Source organism: Aythya marila (genome assembly GCF_965140915.1).
Source record: "Aythya marila genome assembly, chromosome: 1".
NCBI lineage: Eukaryota > Metazoa > Chordata > Aves > Anseriformes > Anatidae > Aythya > Aythya marila.
In genome coordinates, this window is record NC_139042.1 from 41,267,846 (window position 1) to 41,289,711 (window position 21,866).

A 21,866-nucleotide genomic window follows, 5' to 3' on the forward strand; every position below is an offset into this window, starting at 1 on the left:
AATTACCCAGTGCTGACTGCTACTTATCTTCTTTTCCTTCTCCAGGATAAGGAACATAAAAAGCACTGCATAATAATTTACTAAGTATTATCTGGAAAAACAGGAGCTGTAAGAGGGAAACTTGTTAGAAGATAAAACAGTGGATGTGTTGGAGTTATAAGTGAAAAGTTTTGTAAGTAGAACAGCTTCTGTTAAAAAAATATTGTTTTTATATGTACCACGTACCTTAATATTTTGCTTTTACACAGAAATAGTCTTTTAAATTGATTCTCTGCTAATAAGAGAGATAGGCACCCTGAACATAGGCACCCTGAAGATGGAGTATGTGAAGAATTTATTATACTGTTTACTCATACTTTGAAATACAAATTCTAAAGGATTTTTCCTCTATTTGATATATATATAGTATTATAGTTACATATATAGATGTGTTATATTTATGTTTAAATACTGTGGTTTGCCAGACAGAATTACTGAATTGACCCATTTATAGTTTCAAAGACACTCTGTACCATTAATAACAAAACTTGTAGTAAACAAAACACACTATATACAGTAAAGCAACTGTATAAAAACAGACATTTTACTCCAATCCATCCTAACTTGACTTCTCATTAGTATTCCAGAAGTTTAGTGTCTTAAATAATAGTGTGAATTTTGAAATACTGTAAGTGACTTTGGTCAGAAAACTGCTGTCAACATCAGTAGGAGTAAAAGATGTTTGCATTGCTTTGAAATTTTACATTTAACTAATATCAAAAGAGCTTTATTCCCCTTTAATCAGATTTTTCATAGCATGTATCATATGCTATGCTTTGGCCAGCAGGTCTAGGGAAGTGATAGTCCCCCTGTACTCAGCTCTGGTGAGGCCGCACCTCGAGTACTGTGTTTGGTTTTGGGCCCCTTGCTACAAGAAGGACATGGAGATGCTTGAGCAAGTCCAGAGAAGGGCGACAAAGCTGGTGAGGGGTCTGGAGAACAAGTCCTATGAGGAGCGGCTGAGGGAGCTGGGATTGTTCAGCCTGCAGAGGAGGAGGCTCAGGGGCGACCTTATCACTCTTTATAAGTATCTTAATGGAGGCTGTAGCGAGGTGGGGATTAGTCTATTCTCCCATGTGCCTGGTGACAGGATGAGGGGGAATGGGCTAAAGTTGCGCCAGGGGTGTTTTAGGTTGGATATTAGGGCGATCTTCTTTACCGAGAGGGTTGTGAGGCATTGGAATGGGCTGCCCAGGGAAGTGGAGGAGTCACCATCCCTGGAGGTCTTTAAAAGATGTTTAGATGTTGAACTTAGCGATATGTTTAGTTGGAGGACTTGTTAGTGTTAGGTCAGAGGTTGAACTCAATGATCTTGAGGTCCCTTCCAACCTAGACAATTCTGTGATTCTGTGATATCAAATTAACTGAAGTATTCTAACTTTATCTTTTTTAATCATGTATTATTTGCACTAAAATGATTAGAAGAATTTCTTTATAAACAGCCTTAATTCATAAACTACTTTTCCACTTATCTTCTTTTCCTTCTCCAGGATAAGGAACGTAAAAAGCACCGCATAATGTTTTACTAAGTATCACCTGGAAATACAGAGCTGTAAGAGGGCAACTTGTTGGAAGATATGGAGAGTGGATGTGTTGGAGGTATAGGTGTAAAGATTTGTAGGTATATGTATAACAAAGATATATCTAGATAAAACATAAAAGATAAAAAATACCTGCTAAAAGCAAATGTAATGGTTTTAAAGTCAGTTATTTTTAATAATTAGGTATTATGAACTTTCAGTAGTGGGAGTTCAGCTGAAGACATAATTGAAAATAACCTTTTGCAGAAAATTCTGAATGTCCTCTCTAAAAATTAAGCTTTTCTAAGACATTTTGGTTTGGGGAAATTGATCCAGTTGCTCAAAATTGTCAACTGCATATAAAGATTAAGTAATATGGTGTATGTTAATGACTAGTCTATTTTAGTTTAATGATTGATTTTAATTTTTATAAATATTCTTTATGCATGTGGTAAAATATTCTTCCAGCATTTCACTAGCCAGGGTTAAACGTATATAACAGTTAGAGAATTATTTTTAAGGGATTTATTATATTATGATATTTCCTAGAATTCCTGAGAAATGTGTGTTCTGAGACATAGTTATGAATTTCATCAGGTAACATTGCAAAAATTTAAATTTTCTGTGAGAAAATAATGACAATCAAGTTCTGCTGTATTGAAGAAACTTGGAATGATTTCTTCCCACTTGATTTTAATCAAATATCTCTTATATGTCTAGTGTTTACTGCAGGAATGATTAATACCTACTGATTGTATAATGCTTGTATACTAATTCATGTAGTATGGGAAACAAACAGGAAGAATTGGAGATCTGTGTGTGGTCACAACTATAATGCCATTGCAATCACAGAGACATGGTGGGATGGCTCACATGACTGTAATGTTGTCGTGGAAAGCTAATTGCTTTTTAGAAAAGACCGACCACGAAGATGAAGTAGTGGAGCTGCCCTTCATGTAGGAGAGTGACTGGAATGAGTGGAGTTCTGCCCACAGGTGAACGAAGAGTGTGTTGAGAGCTTATGGGTAAGCAGGCTACCATGGCTAATACTATTGTGTTTGCTATAGGCCACCTGATCAGGAAGAGGAAGTAGATGAAGCCTTCTTCAGAGAGTTGGAAGTAGCCTCTTAGTCACAAGCCCTGGTTCTCATCGGGGACTTCAACCACCCACATCTGCTGGGAAGACCACACAGCTAGTCACAAACAGATCAGGAGGTTCCTGCAGTGCACTGATGACAACAATTTGACACTGGTGGTGGAGAAGCCAACAAGGAGAGGTGTGCTGCTGGACCTTATATTAACAAATGAGGTAGGACTATTTGGAGATGTGAGGGTCATGGGCAGCCTTGGCTGAAGTGACCATGATATGGTGGAGTTCAGGATCTTGCAAGGAGGAAGCAGGGCAAAAGGTAGTATTGTCACCCTAGACTTCAGGAGAGCAAATTTTGGCCTCTTCAGGGATCTACTTGGAAGAATCCCATCTGCTGAGGTCCTAGAAGGAAGGGAGGTGCAAGACAGATGGTCAATATTCAAGCACCACTTCCTCCAAACTAATGATCGAGTGCACCACTATGACTAAGAAGGCCATCAAAGGGGGCAGGAGACCTGCATGGATGAGCTATCAAAGCTTACTCAGAAGAAGGAAGTTTACAGCATGTTGAAAAAGGGACAGGTCACTTGGGAGGAATATAGAGACACTTTCAGAGTATGCAGGGATGTGACAAAGAAGGCCAAGGCCCATTTGGAAATAAATCTGGCAAGGGATGTCAAGGACAACAAGAAGAGCTTCTTCAAATACATCCAAAGAAAAAGGAAGACTGGGGAAAATATCCCGTTTTTTTTTTATCCCCTGTCCTGGTTTTGTCCGGGATAGAGTTCATTTTCCTCATAGTGTCTAGTATGTACTGTATTTTGAAATTTTAGATGTTGCAGAGCAGTGCTTACACTAATTTAAGGACTTCTCATACTGCCTCGCCACCTTGGAGGCTGGGGGTGCTCAAGAATCTAAGAGGGGACAGAACCAAGACAGATGACCTAAACTGACCAAAGGAGTATTTCATTACATACAATGTCATGCAGAATAATAAAAACTAGGAGGAGTTGGCCAGGGAGTCATCACTGTTTGGAGACTGTCTGGGCATTGGTTGGCAGGTGGTGTATCGTGCATCACTTGTTTGTTTTTTTTAAAAAAAATTATATATGTATATATGTATGCATACATATATTTTTATATAACATTATTGTTATTATTACTATTTTCCCTTCCTTTTGTATCCTATTAAACTCTCTTCACCTTAGCTCACGAGGTTTTACTCTTTTTTCCTCTGCTTCTCTCCATTATACCACTTGGGGACAGGGGAGTGAGCAAGAACAGCTGTGTATGCTTAGCTGCCTTCCGGGTTAAACCACAACAATATCTGCAGACCAGTAAATTAAAAATAAGAAGCTACGATGACCACAGTCAAAAACATTCATCAGAAAGTTTAACTAAAACTTTGGCCAAAGCACAAAGGACTATTATTCAGAAAATGTAACAAATGGAAAATGAATGTTGTTGACACGGGCTTGGAAAGACTTAAGATGTCTTCTTGTGTTTTTTCTTTACATTAGTATGAATGTCAAGCTTTGCTATTTTTAACAGAGCACTGAAAAACCTTGTAGATAATATTTTTAATTCATTATTTCTTTTATCAGTTGTGTTTCCTCTCCCTCTCCCTCTCCCTCTCCCTCTCCCTCTCCCTCTCCCTCTCCCTCTCCCTCTCCCTCTCCCTCTCTTCTCTTTTTTCTTTTATTTCTATTTTTTCATATTTTTTCTTTTTCTATTTCCTTTTTTTTCTTTTTCTTTTTTTCTATTTTTTTTTCTTTTTCTCAGTGTAAGAAAGCCTGACGTGACTGGGAAGAAAAATCAATTTAAAAAAAAAAAATAACAAGAAAGTGTCAGAGAAAGTTTTATTTCAAATAGATGTCAGCTGGTGTTGCTGTGGGTCTTGCCACTGCACTGAACAAACGGGTGGGACCTTTGGAGGCAGACATCAGCAGCTATTATGGCATTAGGGAATCCCTGCAAGGTGTTTAAACAGACCTGCAGGAGGAGAATTCTCTTTCTGTATATTAAATTCCCTCAAATTGTATAAAATGTGGCAGTCTTCTTAAAGGCTTAGATTAACATTAATGAAGGAAACAATAAAGAGAGAAATGAGAGAACTGACACATGGCACACACATACACTGGGGCATTTTTCTTTATCTGTTTGCTTCAGTAGCCTCTGATTTAACCAGAAGGTGTAGAACCAGTTGCAGTCCTTGGCGAGGTGACATAGGTAGACAACAAAGTAACTGCTGATAATCTGCTCTGCAGAGACTAGTTCCTTATTCCCACTCCCCATTATTTCTCTGAAAGAAGGCACAAATTCGTTACCTAGTCCTTGCTCTGTTTCCTTCCACAGGACACAGATAGTTGGATTTGTGGGGAGAAAATCTTTTGTGTGTGTATGGAAGTACAGGCAATCTATTAGACACTCTATTTATACATGACATATATGTTAAATAAAATTTTGATTTCTTCTCAGTCTCCCAAAAGACTTTTTTTTTTTTTTTAAATCACATAATTTGTCTTGTTTCTTTAAAAACTTTGATAATTTTCACAGACATTAACTTGTTTTTACTGTTAAAAGTCTGTTGTTTCTATTTGGTCAAACATCTTCATTGTAGATCTCACTGTTTAAAAAGAAAGTATATTTTGTTTAAATACTTTAACTAGTAAAATAGTTCAAGAACTATGAACTAAAGAAATAATTTTGTATGGAATTTAAGAAGCAAAGATCTGAATAACTTACAGAGACACACAAGCATAACAGTTTTTTTTTTTGTTGCTGTTGTTGTTTTGTTTTTCATTTCTTTTTGCAAAGGTACAGAAATTGCTGTTGGATAAGGTCAAAGATGTGAACTAGCTTTTTCCAAATGTTAAATGGTTTCTCTGCACTGAACCTAAACATACACTTATACTAGCTGGATCCATATTTTAACTACTGTTTCAAAAATAAATCAGATTCATATAAATAAGTCATAGCTTTGTGGTAGGAGATCAAAAGGAAAAACTATATTATAACGTAAAGTCATTACAGATGCACTCATATTCAAATGAATCCACTACACAGAATGGGAGAGGGATCAGTTTATTTGGAAAACAAACAAACAAAATGATAACTGCTTAGTTCATGGGAAGTACAGCTGGACAAATTCATCCCTGAAACTTAATGAAAACTCTTCATAGTAAGCCTAACTAAATATTGTAGCAGTTTACTGGGTGACATCAAAGTGTTGCTTAGGGCCTCTACTATAAATAAAATATTTTTTTTTTTTTTTTTTTAAAAAAAAAGCCTTACAGTTTTACATTCTATCATGATTATCTGTTATAGCCACACCTGTTCTTTGAATAACCAGAAATAGATCACAATTAGAAAATGTGTGAATTGATGTTATTCTTTACAAATATTTTTTTAGTGTGACCTTGTGTATGTGTGGGAGTACACAGTTTAACAAGGGTATGCAAAAGCACTTTTGTGCTGGTGCTCAGGAACTATTTAATTTGTTGGTTTGAATACAGTTTCATTTCCTCCTACTCATTGTTGTAGTATATAACAATTTGTTTTCTCAACAATGAAATATATTACCCAAAAACAAATCACAGAGTCCAACATGAACATAGGTGAGTAAAATGTAATGTTTTCTGATGGATAAGGGGTCAGGTGATCCCTTTGAGCTTTAACCACTATGAAATAGGAGCTTCAAAGATTAATCATCACACTTTACTGCTTTCTGTCACAGATTCAAAAAAGCATGGAGAAATACATTAAAACTCTGAGTCTCAGTTTACCCTTTCCTACAACAATACTTCCTGACCTTACAAAAACACTGTGATGTTCATGCCCTAGCTTTTCAGAATTGCAGGAACAGGAGCTTCAAATTAATGGCATAGCTGGTCATTTGAATGCAAATTTAACAGCTGCATGCTCAGAACCTGTCTACAACATTGTTTATCTGCCTGTATTGAGATGAATTTGACACCACTGGTCTTTATATGTGATGATGCATGCTCCTGGTTTGGAATTCTAAAATGATGGAAAAAAGAGGTACCTAAGATAAATATCTAGGACAAAGCTCATAGTCTTTATATGGGTCAGTGCTACATATTGAATCAAAGAAATATTTGCTGGAAGCCCACAGTAAATGGCAAAATCAATTCACCAATCACTTCAGTAATGTTTTCATTCCAAAGCTATGCAGGTAGGTGATTAGGTACATGCTAGTTATTTTATGCCTATCATTTCAAGGAGTCAATGAGTGATCTCTCTTAATAATTTGAGGCTACAGAAATAAAACCCAAGCCCAGCTCACTCATCTCTGGTACAAATTATGACTTGACTGAAAAATCCAGTGAGTAGTTTAACTACACAGATAGAGATCCTAATCAAATATATGATATAACTTCTTTTACAGTATTATGATTAATATACAGATAGTTACTTCCATTTCTTTACAGAATTATTTGGGATAAAAATAATTTCAGAACTTCATAAAAATCTGCATCTTATATAGGAAAAAAATGCTCAAAACATACATGAAAAACAGCTTGTTTAAGTCTTAACCTTTTTGAATAGGTGAGCTGTCATTGCAATGCATTTTTTAAATGTCCAGTAGTAATTACTTGGAAATTAATTCTGCCTAAAATAGGCACCTCAGACTTCAAGGGACCTTCTGGATAATGCAGTTTATCATTACATTACAAACCACCCTCTTCTGTTATAAAATTATTTTACTAACCATGTCAAAAATTGTCTTAGAACTAAATAACTTTTTTCCTTTCCTTTCCTTTCCTTTCCTTTCCTTTCCTTTCCTTTCCTTTCCTTTCCTTTCCTTTCCTTTCCTTTCCTTTCCTTTCCTTTCCTTTCCTTTCCTTTCCTTTCCTTTCCTTTCCTTTCCTTTCCTTTCCTTTCCTTTCCTTGCCTTGCCTTGCCTTGCCTTGCCTTGCCTTGCCTTGCCTTGCCTTGCCTTGCCTTGCCTTGCCTTGCCTTGCCTTGCCTCGCCTCGCCTCGCCTCGCCTCGCCTCGCCTCGCCTCGCCTCGCCTTCCCCCTCCCCTTCCCCTTCCCCTTCCCCTTCCCCTTCCCCTTCCCCTTCCCCTTCCCCTTCCCCTTCCCCTTCCCCTTCCCCTTCCCCTTCCCCTTCCCCTTCCCCTTCCCCTTCCCCTTCCCCTTCCCCTTCCCCTTCCCCTTCCCCTTCCCCTTCCCCTTCCCCTTCCCCTTCCCCTTCCCCTTCCCCTTCCCCTTCCCCTTCCCCTTCCCCTTCCCCTTCCCCTTCCTTTGGTGCAATCACTCACCAACTCTCACCAGCAGACCACTGTCCAGCCACTCTCCAAGAAATCACTACTTTAAAAAAAAAAAAAAAAAAAAAAAAAAAAACACATTAATTATTTGTTGCTGACTGGGACTTTATAAGGAATGGGATATACCTTTGGAAAATTTATGTCAGCTGTCCTGCCTGTGTCAACTCCCATCTTCTTGCCCACCCCTAGACTACTCACTGAGGAATAGAGTGAGAAACAGAGAAAGCATTGATGTTGTGCCAGCATTTTTTAGCAACAGCTAAAACTTCTGTGTTACCAACACTTTTAATCACAAATCTAAAACACAATACCACAATAGCTGCCATGAAGAAAGTTAACTGTATCCTAGCCAGACCAGTACAGGCGACATTCAAGGTATGTCACCTGTAGTGTTCTTTTTGTCTTCACATCCTATAGTTTCCCCCAAAATTTCACTATCTTGCATATATAGCTAATAGCTATTTTTAATGCTATATTTTCTTAAGAACATGAAATTTCAATGTATTTGCTTTTGTGGTACTAGATGGAATTAAGTTATTTTTCCCTAATAGAGACTATGCATTTTGTTACTTCAGTTTGAAGAGAAACTGAGAGTGGTTTCAAGTCCATGTGACTGTTTTCATTCTCTATAAATGTTTGACCCTCTATTGCTGGAAGAGTTTAAGATATTTTAACACCTGTTTTTTAACACTTCAATACACCTTTATCTTCTTGTACATGTTTTTATTTCCATAAAATTATGGTCAGACAAGAGAAACAATGTGCTCCAGTTGGTCACCAAATCTGTTAGTTAATCTCAGTATGTCACAGTAGTCTCTGTAGTCTGGGTCCAGACATGTTTGCCCATCAAATTCTTTTACGTCTTTTTCCCAGCACTCTATTTTAGTCACATATTCTTATAGAAACATAGAATTTAAAGACCATATGAGAGAAGAAAGTAAACTTGACTGTACATTTATAAAATCATAGAATAATAGAATGGTTTAGGTTGGAAGGAAACTTAAAGATCATCTTGTTCCAACCCTGTTGCCATGGGCCAGGACACCTCCCACTAGACCAAGTTGTCCAGGGCCTCATCTAACCTGGCAACAACATCTCTGGACAACCAGTTCCAGTGCCTCACCACCCACAGAGTAAATAATTTCATACAGTTTAAAGCCATTCCCCCTTGTCCTATCACTATACTCACAGATAAGAAATCCCTTTCCAACTTTCCTGTCAGCTCCCTTTAGGTATTGGAAAGTCACTGTAAGGTCTCCCTGGAGCCTTCTCTTCTACTAGCTGAGCAACTCCAGCCTCCTCAGCCCATCTTCATATGAGAGGTGATCCAGCCCTCCCATCATCCTCATGGCCTTCATATATATGTTTGGTAATAATCCTTAACTCCAATTACTACATATTCTATACATTCTTAAAAAGAAAGTGCATGTGAGTAGTATATGAGTCAACAAAACTTTCTCTCTTTTCTCTGGAAAGAGAAGATGGAGTAGTGCTCTAGAAATGCTTGTAAATTTTAACCAGAGACAGTCAGATGATACTGATATTAGTAATGTGAAATAGTTTTTCACAACTTTGATTTTTTTGAGTCTTCTGGGTAGCATTTTTTCATTAAAAAAAAAAAAAAAAAAAGTGTTTGTTTGTTTGTTTGTTTTAATTGACCAATGTCAACTAGAAAATATACTTATGCAATCAAAGCCACTGCCTTAATTTTTCAATCATGGTAACTTTTTCTCTCCCTGTTTCTTTTAATTTTATCTTTAAACAGTCATGCACAACTGCTATTGCACCTCACTCTGTAATGTTTTGGCTCACATAGAGCCATAGAGTACCTTACCCACTCCTAAAGATAGTGTCTTTCTTATATCGATTTCTTGGAACTCTTTTGTCTGTTTACTTTTATTCTTTCTTGTTTTCCTCTCCCACAATTTAAGTCCTTGTGATTAGCAATGTTGTAGCTTCGGTTTTGCTTGTCTTGTGCATGAAATTTAACATCTCTTTTAGCTTTCAAGCTGTGTGCAGTCCTGATCTTGCTTACTTCTGTATGCTCTTTCTACCCGAGATCTCTTCACTCCATGCAGATGTCTTTCTTAAATCTTTCTAGTCTATTCTCCTCAGAAGCATGCCTTTTCTGCCTACTTCCTTATACATGGGAGATCTTTTAATCAACCAATTAACTAGTTCTTTTCATTCACCTTTCATCCCAGTTTAAAAAAAAAAAAAAAAAAAAGATAAAGTATTTTGATATAAAAATACTTAAAAATAGATATTTAATGTCTTAAAATGTAAATTAATATGATTTAAACAATCATACACACAATAATAATATCACTATTGCAATGTTATTACAGCAATTAACATTAAGAAAAATTACTAACCTTAATAATAATACATATATGTATATTTATAGCCAGAGTGCCTATCTACAGTTAATAGATTTTTTACTTCTATGTTTCTTACATTGTAATGCCGCAGTATTTCTTCTGTGTTTCATATAATTTGAACATATATATATATATATATATATATATATATATATATATGTATATATTTCTTCTCATTCAATATTTGCAGTCATTACTTTATGAATCTGTCAGGTGAAGTCCTTTTTAATGATACCCATATATTGCCTCTGAAAGTTATCCTGGTCTGACATGTAGTTCTACATTAAGTTGTGCTATTTGAATTTTTTGTTTTGTTTTGTTTTTTAGTTGCTCTTATATTTTCATATTCCAGAATGTTGTTTAGATGGAATAAGTCATACTTGCATTTGCTTTGTATGCCATGTAAAACAGGCTCAATATTAAAGACTTCTTAAGAAGTTAATCATTGGTACCTCAAAATATATGATCTTATGGTACTTTAATTGAAAGTGGAAATGTACTACTTTATTTCAGAACTGTAAATATGCAGGCTCTCAAATTCATAGAAAGCAAACTGTTGCCAGTCATGACTACAAGGACCCAAGAAAAGTGAAGTACAGAATATTAATATAACTCAGGATATAATATACAGGGGCAGTTGTGTAGTAGAACAGGAACATACTGGTTATTCCTCATTTCATTTCAGCTATAATCCTGATTAAGCTTGAATGAGGCTGTTTTTCTTTTGTCCTCTATTTTTATTTTATAATGTCTGAGAATTTAATGAAGTTGGCACACAGTCAGAAACATAATTTTCTATTTTTATTACTATGTCAGTATTGTACATTAAGGCCCTCCATAGTCTTCAATGAAAGTAAAACCAAGCTTTAAATGAAACAACATAGAAATGAAAACAGGAAATGTCTAATGTATGTATCTTAATACCATAGTGTAGATTAAAGCTTTTGAGGTAGTGTCCTCACTAATTAATTTGAAACAGTGATGAAAAGACAAAGTACACATAGATGTAATGTTTCCAAGACTTTCTGACAATAACTTTTCATTAAAGATGACCTTTTTAGTTTCTGGCAAATGCCCAGATAGAAGTCCTGGCTTCTACTCTACCCCATGAAGGATGGATTAGATCTAAATTTCTGATGATCATACTGATAATGTACAAAACAAAGCTTGGTGGTGGCACAAAGAGTTTAAAATCTTATTTTTATTTTCTCCTTATTGTCCTGTTTTACATTTTATGTACATAAGATTGAAAGTTACCTCTTGGGCCATCAAGACCACATTCCTAGAAAATTTGCTTGATCTCTAGTTATGGAATAAGTGGTTACTATGAAAAAAACCTATCTTTTTTCTTTTTCTTTTTCTTTTTCTTTTTCTTTTTCTTTTTCTTTTTCTTTTTCTTTTTCTTTTTCTTTTTCTTTTTCTTTTTCTTTTTCTTTTTCTTTTTCTTTTTCTTTTTCTTTTTCTTTTCCTTTTCCTTTTTCTCTTTCTTTTTCTCTCTCTTTCACTTTTTCTCTTTCTCTTCTTTTTCTTTACAACACTGAAAGTGAAATATGATTCATAAAATTTCCACAGGTCTTAGAACAGCAGTTAATATTTAAATAAATAAAATATAAAAATAATAAATTTGTTGTGTTTAAATATTGAAATATATTATCTTAATAAGTCTGGCAGAGAAAAAGAAGGGAGGAAGGAAGGAAGGAAGGAAGGAAGGAAGGAAGGAAGGAAGGAAGGAAGGAAGGAAGGAAGGAAGGAAGGAAGGAAGGAAGGAAGGAAGGAAGAAAACTAAGAAACTTTTCCAAAAAAACTTGGAAGTTTTGTTTTATTGTTTGTTTCTTTGTATATTTACTTATTTATATAGAGAACAGTCCTTTATTTAAATATGCTGTGAGAATCTGATATTGATTTTGCATTTTTCTTCCACCCCTGTTATTTTGTGCCACTTTCAATCTCTTTGTACTGATATTACTATTAAAATGCATCAGAGCTAGAAAAATATCATAAAGTGACTGAGTTGCTGAACAGATTCATGAATAACTCCAATTTTGTGTCATTGGTCTAAAATGAACAAGAGAAATTTAAGTTTGAATTCTTACACTTGAAACAGTCAATTGAAAATTAAAATGCTTCTTAAAATACAAGAGAGAAGAGGAAAATTACTAGATAGATACTGTGTGATGGGATATTCCCTTTTAAACCAACTCTGTTATTACTCCTAAATGATGGCTGCAAGCACCATTGAAAGGAAGAAGTCCGATTAGGTTGTTATAAAAATTGCAATGATGTGTAAAATAATCCCTTTATGTAAGATTAGTATCACAAAGTAAATCTACCTTAAGTTAACAGAGTAGAGATATTTCCTTCTGCAGCATAGTAATTTAGAAAAACATAATTCAAATTAAATATTAGATGTTTATATCTATCAAGAAATTATTAAATATCCTATTTAAAACACCTGAAGTCATATTTTAGTGATAGTCATCTTTATTAATATCAATGGTTCTTTGTGTTCATTCACATTTATGCTCCCTGTTAAATGAGATGACAGAATATTAACGAAATGTATCCTAAACGACCTTGGCAAATAAGACATAAGTGAGTTTTAAAATGCATTGCAATTAGAAAACAAACAAAAAAAAAATATGTGTATATACATGTTGACTAAGATTTCAAATAATGATGCAGTAGTTAGGTTCTACTGAAATATTTTAAAAGTTGTTCTTCAGAAATTAAAAGATATAACACTATGTACTGCATTGTTGGTGCAAAACAAATGACTATCACTGCTACAGGAGGGTTTAGAATATTTTCCCTACCTCCATAGAATATAGAGTTTCTATTTAAGAATAGAGAGATATTACTCATATTGTCTCTTCATATTTTCCTTTCATATTGTCTTTGCTGATCTCTTCTATATGGTGGCCTTTATGGTGACCAGTTATAATTCCTGGACTAGTTCCAGGATGAGGGAACAGCATGAAGCTGTGAGAGGAGAATGTTCAGGCTGGGTATTAGGAAAATATTCTTCACTGTGAGGATGACTGGGCACTGGAACAGGCTCCCCAGTGAAGTGGTCACAACACCAAGCCTATTGGAGTCAAAAAAAGCATTTGGACAATACATTCAAACATATTGTTTTTGGGTGTTCCTGTGTGGGTCTAGGATTTGGACTTGATGATTCTTGTATATCCATTCCAACCCACTTTATTCTATGATTCAATGATTCATAGAAAGGAGAGAGTGAAGGTGGTGGGGTGAGCAGAGAAAGAGAGAATGGTGGTATGTGATTTAGTCAGCCAAAGATAAATGAATCACAGAATCATAGAATGGTTTGGATTGGGTCCAGAAGGTTCTTATAAATGGGATTACATTGGGATGGCAATCTGTCACCTGTCATTTTAGGACCAGTCCTCTTGAATGTTTTCATAAAGGATTTGGATGAAGGACTTGAAGGTTTTTTGAGCAAGTTCATGGATGATACCAAACTGAGTGGAGCTGTTGATTCTGTTGAGAGTGGTGAGGCTACAGAGAAATCTGGACAATTGCCAACAATATGAAGTTTAACAAGAGCTTGTATCAGATTCTGCCCCTGGGAAGGAGCAACCCTGGCTATACATGCAGACTGGGGGATGATATGCTGGAGAGCAGCCCCACAGAAAGGGATCTGGGAGTTTTGATTGACAGCAAGCTGAGCAGTGTGCCTTGGTGTAGCCAGAAAGGCCAGCTGTACCCTTGGGTACATCAAGCACAGCATTGCTGGCCAGTTGATGGAAATGATTGTTCTGCTCAACTCTGCACTGGCTTGGCCTCACCTTGAGAACTGTGTGCAGTTTTGGGCACCACAGTATAAGAAGGATAAAAAATTGTTAGATAGTGTCCAAAGGAAGGCAACAAAGATGGTGAAGGGTCTGGAGGGCAAGGTGTATGAGGAGCAGCTAAAGCCACTTGAATTGTTCAGCCTGGAGAAGAGAAGACTGAGGGGAGACCTCATGACAGTTTAGTTTCCTCATGAGGAGAGCAGAAGGGTGACCAGCAATAGGATCCAAGGGAATGACTTGAAGCTGCATCAGAGGCAGTTCAGGCTGGATATCAGAAGAGGTTCTTCAGTGAGAGGGTGGTAGGGCACTGGAACAGACTCCCCTGGGAAGTGCTCATGGCACCGAGCCTGACAGAGTTCTAGAAGTGTTTGGACAACTCGCTCAGAAATATGTTTTCTTTTTTTTGGATGGTTCTTTTGGTGAGTTCTAAAGTGAATCTTCATCCTTATTGGATGTGGGAAGAAACATAGTGGCAAGAGATGAGAAAAAGACTGAGGTATTTAATGCATTCTTTGCCTCAGTCTTTTATCCAGACATTCAGTTGTTGCCCAGGTACTCATCCCCCTGAGCTGGTAGGGACAAGGAACAGTATGAAGCCCTCATAATCAATGAGGAAATGATTAGCGACCTGCTACTCCGCTTAGATATATGCAAGTCTATCAGGCAAGATAACATCCACCCGAGGGTTCTGAGGGAGCTGGTGGAAGTGTTCACCAAACCGCTTTCCATCATTTATCAATTGTCCTAGCTATTAGTTAGGTCCTAGTTGCATGACAACTAGCAAATGTGACATCCATCTACAAGAAGGGCTGAAAAGAGGACCTGGAGAACTGCAGAACCCTCAATCTGACGTCAGTGCCAGAAAAGCTCATAGAGCAGATTATCTTGAACACAATCATGTAACCAGGGGCGACCTTATCACTCTCTATAGGTACCTCAAGGGAGGCTGTAGCGAGGTGGGGGTTGGTCTGTTCTCCCACGTGCCTGGTGACAGGATGAGGGGGAATGGGCTTAAGTTGCGCCAGGGGAGTTTTAGGTTAGATGTTAGGAAGAACTTCATTACTGAAAGGGTTGTTAGGCATTGGAACAGGCTGCCCAGGGAAGTGGTGGAGTCAGCATCCCTGGAAGTCTTCAAAAGATGTTTAGATGTAGAGCTTAGGGATATGGTTTAGTGGGGACTGCTAGCGTTAGGTCAGAGGTTGGACTCGATGATCTTGAGGTCTCTTCCAACCTAGAAATTCTGTGATTCTGTGATTCTGTGAACACTTACAAGACAACAAGGTGATGAGGCCCAGTCAGCATGGTTTTATCAAAGGCAGGTCCTGCTTGATGAATCTGATCTTCTACATCAAGGTGGTGCGTTCAGTACATGAAGGCTGTGGATGTTGTTTGCCTAGACTTCATTTAGACATTTGACACAGTTTCCCACAACATTCTCCTGAAGAAGCTGTCTGCTTATGGCTTGAATGGGTGTACGCCTTGCTGGGTTAAAAACTGAGTGGCTAGGCCCAAAGATTCATGGTGAAAGGAGTTAAATCCAGTTGTAGGATACTCACTACTGGTATTCCCCAGGGTTCAGTATTGGGTCCAGTTCTCTTCAGTAATTTCATCAGCGGTCTGGACGAGGAGATTGAGTGCATCCTCCATAAATTTGCAGACAACAACAAATTAAGTGTTCTTGAGGGTAGGAAGGCTCTGCAGAAGTATCTGGATAAACTGTATAAATGGGCTGAGGCCAACTGCAGAAAGTTCAACAAGGCCAAGTGCTGTGTCCTGAACTTGGGGTGCAACAACCTCAAGTAATGCTACAGGCTGGGGAAAGAGAGGCTGGAAAGCTCCCAATGGAAAGGGACCTAGTGGATAGTCAGCTGAATATAAGCCAGTAGTGTACTCAGTTGGCCAAGAAGACCAACACCATCCTGGCTTGTATCAGGAATATTTTGGCCAGGAGGACCAGCGATTGTCCCTCCATACTTGGTCATGGTGAGGTCACGTCTTGAGATTTTCATTCAGATCTCGCACCACCTTCTTATAAGAAGGACAAGAAAGTATTAGAATTAGTCCAGAGGAGGAGCACAGAGACGATCAAGGGACTAAGGAACCTCTTCTATGAAGAGAGGCTGGGGGCATTGGGTTTGTTCAACCTGGAGAAGAGAAGTCTCCAGGGAGATGTTATAGTGGTTTTCTAATACCTAAAGGGGACCTACAGGAAAGCTGGAAAGGGACTCTTCATCAAAAATCTGGTCACCTGCTCCTGCGTGGTCTCCTCTCCATGGGCTTCAGGTCCAGCCTGGAATCTGCTCCGGCAGGGGTCTTCCACAGGCCTCAGCCTCCATCGATGCAGGGCCACCTGCTCCACCGGGGGCTCCTCCATGGGCTGCAGCATGGAAACCCCCTCCACCGTGGTACTCCATGGGCTGCAGGGGGACAGCTTGCTTCACCATGGTCCTCACCACAGGCCGCAGGGGACTTCTGCACCAGCACCTGGAGCACCTCTCCCCCTCCTTCCTCATTGACCTTGGTGCCTGCAAGGCTGTTCCTCACTCCTCTCACTCTCCCAGCTGCTGTGTGGCGCAGCATTTTTTTTGCCTGTCTTAAATATGCTCTCACAGAGATGCAAAACAACATTGCTTATTGTCTTGGCTCTGGTCAGCAGTGGGGCCCTTACCAAACAAGGGGCAGCTTCTTTATTCTTTTCTCAGAAACGACCCCTATGGCCCCCTGCTACCAAAACCTTGACATATAAACCCACTACACTCATGACAAGGGGATTTGAATTATACAACCTTTAAGGTCCTTTGCAACCCAAAATATTCTGCAATTCTGTGATTTGTGACTTCTCAAACATGACAGAGAGTGGCTTAGCAAATACTTTTGCAAAAAAATTTGCCAGTTCCATCAGGAACTATGCATATATCTTGTCAGGTCCCAAGGACTTGTGCAGGTTCTTTAAACGGTCTGGAACCTGACCTTCTGCAGTGGGCAGTTCATCATTCTCCCAGTCCCTGCTTTTTCCTTCTGGGGATTGGGCCATGTGGCTGGAGCTTTTGTCAGTGAAGACTGAGGAAAAAATGTCATAAAGTACTGAGCCTTCTCCATATCCCTGCTACCCAGGTTTATGGCGGAAGAATGAGTGATAAACACAGTGGAACAGAAGCCACCACACTGCCCAGTATCAGGAGATAGCAAGGACTACATAAGGGAAAAGATAAGCAAAATATAATCTCCAACAAAAAATTAGCTTCCTCCCCACCAAAAAAAAAGGAAAGAAATCAGCTTAAAAGAGTAATGAGACAGCTTGACATAAGAAGAATTCATTATCAGCTATTTCAGAGATAAAGCTATGCAAATAGTGTCTTCCATGAACAAGATGTATATCTATCTTTGACTGTCACTATTTTAGACACACTTTTAGATTCCTTTCCTTCAGCTTGTGATTTCAGTATTCCTACCCTTTCACCCTGATCCAGTTGGAAAGGAATCTAAGAACAAGTTTCACCCACTACTGAAGAAATAAGAGATTTTTTTTTTCTTAAATTTCTGGACAATCAAAAATATTAAGAAAAATTTGTTCAGGTCTCAGGATGCTCTAGGTATTCAAGGTTGGGAGCTTGAGGAACAAATTTCTTCTGTGGGAAAGTTACAAATATTACTACCAAAGAATTATATGTGTTTTCAAAGAAAAAAAAAAAAAAAAAAAAAAGAAAAGATTTTTTTTCTTGAATTGAAATACCCAGCAAAAAAATGAATGTAAATTGTTGAATGTGAATTCTTTGACTTTTTTTCTTCTTTAGAGATAAAGTACAAAACAGATTTATTTATTTATTAATTTATTTCTCCAAAAAGGAACAAAAGAACATACGTTTTCCAGTATGGAAATGAAATAAACCTGTTCCTTTAGTAGTGGAATATACATGGTGGAAACAAGCAAAATAAACACTAGCTTAACATATAATAAACTAATTTGTGGGGATGGGGAAATGAAACAATAATTACTGAGGTGTTTCTGAGTCATTGTTAAAGATATTAATTTAAATCTCTCAAAAAATCACTAGCTCTATCAAGACCTATGGGCCATTCTGATGAGCAGATGGAGTGATGTTCAGCATAGGCATTCTAATCTCAATGGTTTTTAGGCACAAATACCATATGGAAGGACCATATTGTGCTTAATCTCCTGAGTGTGATAGTAGGCAAAACCTTCACCCTATTACACAGTCTAATGTAACCAGACAGAGGAGAATCAAAACATATGCCAAGATTCTGAAAGTGTTTCAGAAATGCCTTTCTCTGAAGTTTCTGGTGATCATATTCTTTTTCAATTAAAAAGAAAGAAAGGAAAAAAAAAAAAAAAAGATAAAAAAGTGGAACTATTTTCACATCTGATATAAGCAATTTAGGGAACATTATTAGTGACCCCTCACTTGCTGTACTGGCTTGCTTTTTTGTCCAATCAGATAATATGCACTTCACACCATAGGAGGTTACCACAAATTTGAAACACAGATGTAGTCAATATATTGTCAGGTGCTTTTAATAACTTCTGATCAAAATGAGTGTATTCATAGCAATGTTTTCCGTTTAGCTGTCTGTTAGCTGTATATATAAAAAAATAACTACCTAAAAAAAAAAAAAAGTTTTAGATGAAGAAATCAAAGCATTAAGAAGGAGATCTGTAATACCATAAGCATACACAGAGAAGACCACACAAACCTAAATACTGGACCATATGCACTCAGGTGAGTAGCCAATCATACACCCATACTGCTACCTGTTTAAGGTATCTTTTTATTTATCTGTAATCTCTAAAAAAAAAATTAAAAAAATAAAAAAGAAAAAAAAAACACCAAAAATCATAGGTAAGTTTACCCAATAAGTATCACACATATTTATGCAAATGGTTTGCATTTAGCCCAAATAGGCCAGCAAAGTTGTATGTTTGTTGAGTCAGGTTTTGGATTTTGGATTACAACTTTATTGGAAGGTTAAAAAATTGAGGAGAAAATAAAGGAAGAGGACTCTTATTTTTCATGTCCAGTACAACAAACTGAGGATGTCTCAATTTATTTCCTTTAATTATCAAAGCTGTTTTGGTGATATTACAGAATAATCATTGGTTAAGAAAAACACTTTTTTTTCAACTACACACTGGTTCTTACTTCAGCATATAGTCCAAAGTCTGGACTATATAAACTGCACATTGATCCTACACTGTCTTTGCACCAAGTAAATCCCCACTGTAGTACATATTTGTCCCGTGGACAATAGTCAGAATAAGAAACAGTAAGGACAAAAATTTCATCCTCAAGTTTTAGACCTCATGATAGAGAGACTTGGTAGAGGTTGGAAAAAAAAAAAAAAAAAAAGCTATAGGCCTATAAGGTATTTTCTGATCAGGAGTAAGTGATAGAAAAATGCAGACTGACAGAAAATGGAGAAAGTCAAGGAAGTGACACAAATGGATGAAATGAAACTTGCTTTTATCAAGCTTTTGAATATGAATGGTAATTTCCTTATTGCTTTCCAGGAATATATATATATATATATATATATTCTATATATAACATGTCTTTACAAAATTGTTTTAAAAAACTTGTGCATGTATAGTTCTGAGATGTCATAACTTTTTTATTTTTATTTTTCTGCTCAATCAGCATGGAATCAGGTTGACTGCTTTTGCTTCTCCCTGAATAGCCTGCAGACATAGGGCAGTATTCACACAGCATTATCCCATTCATAGGGCAGTATCCCAGAACGTGTTGGATAATGTCTGATCTCTTTGGCTCAGTTACCTCAGGAACTTCTGGTCTGAAGGCATTCATTTTCACTAGTAGTCTAGGATGTCATATGATGTATCTGCTATCCAAAGTTTGATGGAATTATTAGTATTATGGTACTGTAAAGCTTATCTGACTACATGCTTCTTTTTTTTTTTTTTTTTTTTCATAACTGCCTCTTTTATTTTTTTCTACTTTCCATCTGTAATTTCCCAGTTTGCCAAGTTGAATAACTGCCAAAAAAATGGAGGATTTCTCTCTTGTTTAACTTTTCTTGTCCTGTTTGAAAGATTTTACTATTCTGTTTCTGGGCAGCCAGCCAGCTACTGCACTGCTTTGCTCTGGCTTGACAACTCTTAGTAATTATGTGAAATATTCAACACTCCAAGCCCACAAATGGGAAGGAAGAAGTTTCAGTAGCAGAGAATGCTAAAGTAGTATAGAGAAAGTTAAGAAGTCAATCATAAATGAAAATATGTCAGATAACTCATGTTGTGCAGTTGAGAATTATGGAATTATTGAAATATGTCACTGCTTGTTGGTTTTATTTTGATTGTATGAGATGTTCATGTGTGTTTTTCACCTGTTCCAGAGATTATTACTTTTTTCCTTTCCCAAAGTTTCTGTCTGTGCTTTATTTCTCTTGAGGAGTGTATTTCCTTTTTATTTTGTTTCTACTTTCCTGATCTATCTCTACTGTCTACAATAGAATTTTTCACTATATCCTTTAGTTAAAAAATTCAAAAGAATGTGCACAAAACACATTTATATCTATGTGGCAGTGTTTTTTGTAGTGGGTATTGAGATCTATTTCTTTACAGATAGATAGAACATAGGAGATAGACATTTTTGACAAAATTTGCATGATTTTTATCTTCATTAACACCAATAAATCAAACATCCGGAGACTGTGGATATCTAATTTTATGTGTGTGCATATGCACGTATGTATGAAGAACTGTGATGTGTGGCTATAGGTGAAAAAACAGCTGCAAGTCTTATGTAGTATTGAACAGGAAACCGAAGAAGAAACTCTGAAGTTTACTATTATATTCTGAAAACAGGAATAACAATATACCAACTAATTTAATTTTTTACCAGTTTCTCGGATTGTTGGCTTTTTTCAATTAATATTCATATATATTCATCTTTTTCGACTTGCAGCAATATTACCTTGTCTTTTGATCTTGTCATGTCTTAAACTCTGTGCAAGGTTGATTTGCATCAATATTTGAAATGGGAAACTTTCTACAATATTCCACATTATCATTCCAGTGAATCAGTACTGTTTCATCTACATCAGAACTGACTCAGCACAGAGTGTCTGCTTAACTTGTATACTGTTTAATTCCTCTTTCTATTTGAGTGTTTTTCTCATGCTGATTCTACAGCTGGGCAGCCAGCCAAGTCAAACCAATGGAGAAAAACAAAAAACAATGACCAAAAAACCCACCACAACTTCAGTGACTTGTTAGTGTTAGGGGACAATGCTGATAAAGGTGCTTCCTTGTCAAAGAAAACTCATTAATTCAAAGTCTGCTATTTATAGATATCAAGGATTTGCAAAGATTTTTGATTTAGGAAATGTTTCTCAGTTATAATCAGTATTTGTCCTCATGTTGAAGTAATTATGAAGAACAGAACTTCATCGCATAGTAAGCACTTTTTTATTTCTCTTCTATTTCAAGGATATACTGATCCTGTATTTTTAATTATTATGATTTTCTAAATGGAAATTACAGCTTTCATACAACATACATTGCCTGATCCCATTTATTGTTTTATAAGTTTTCATTTATAGACCTTTAATATTTTACCACTATTTCTGTATGTATAAAAGTATAACACAGCAACAGGTTGCTAAGTTTTTGATGTTTATTTTTACCATCTACTACTGGGTTCCTCATCTCCTGCATTTATTAAAAGCAATCATTTTTATATATACATATATA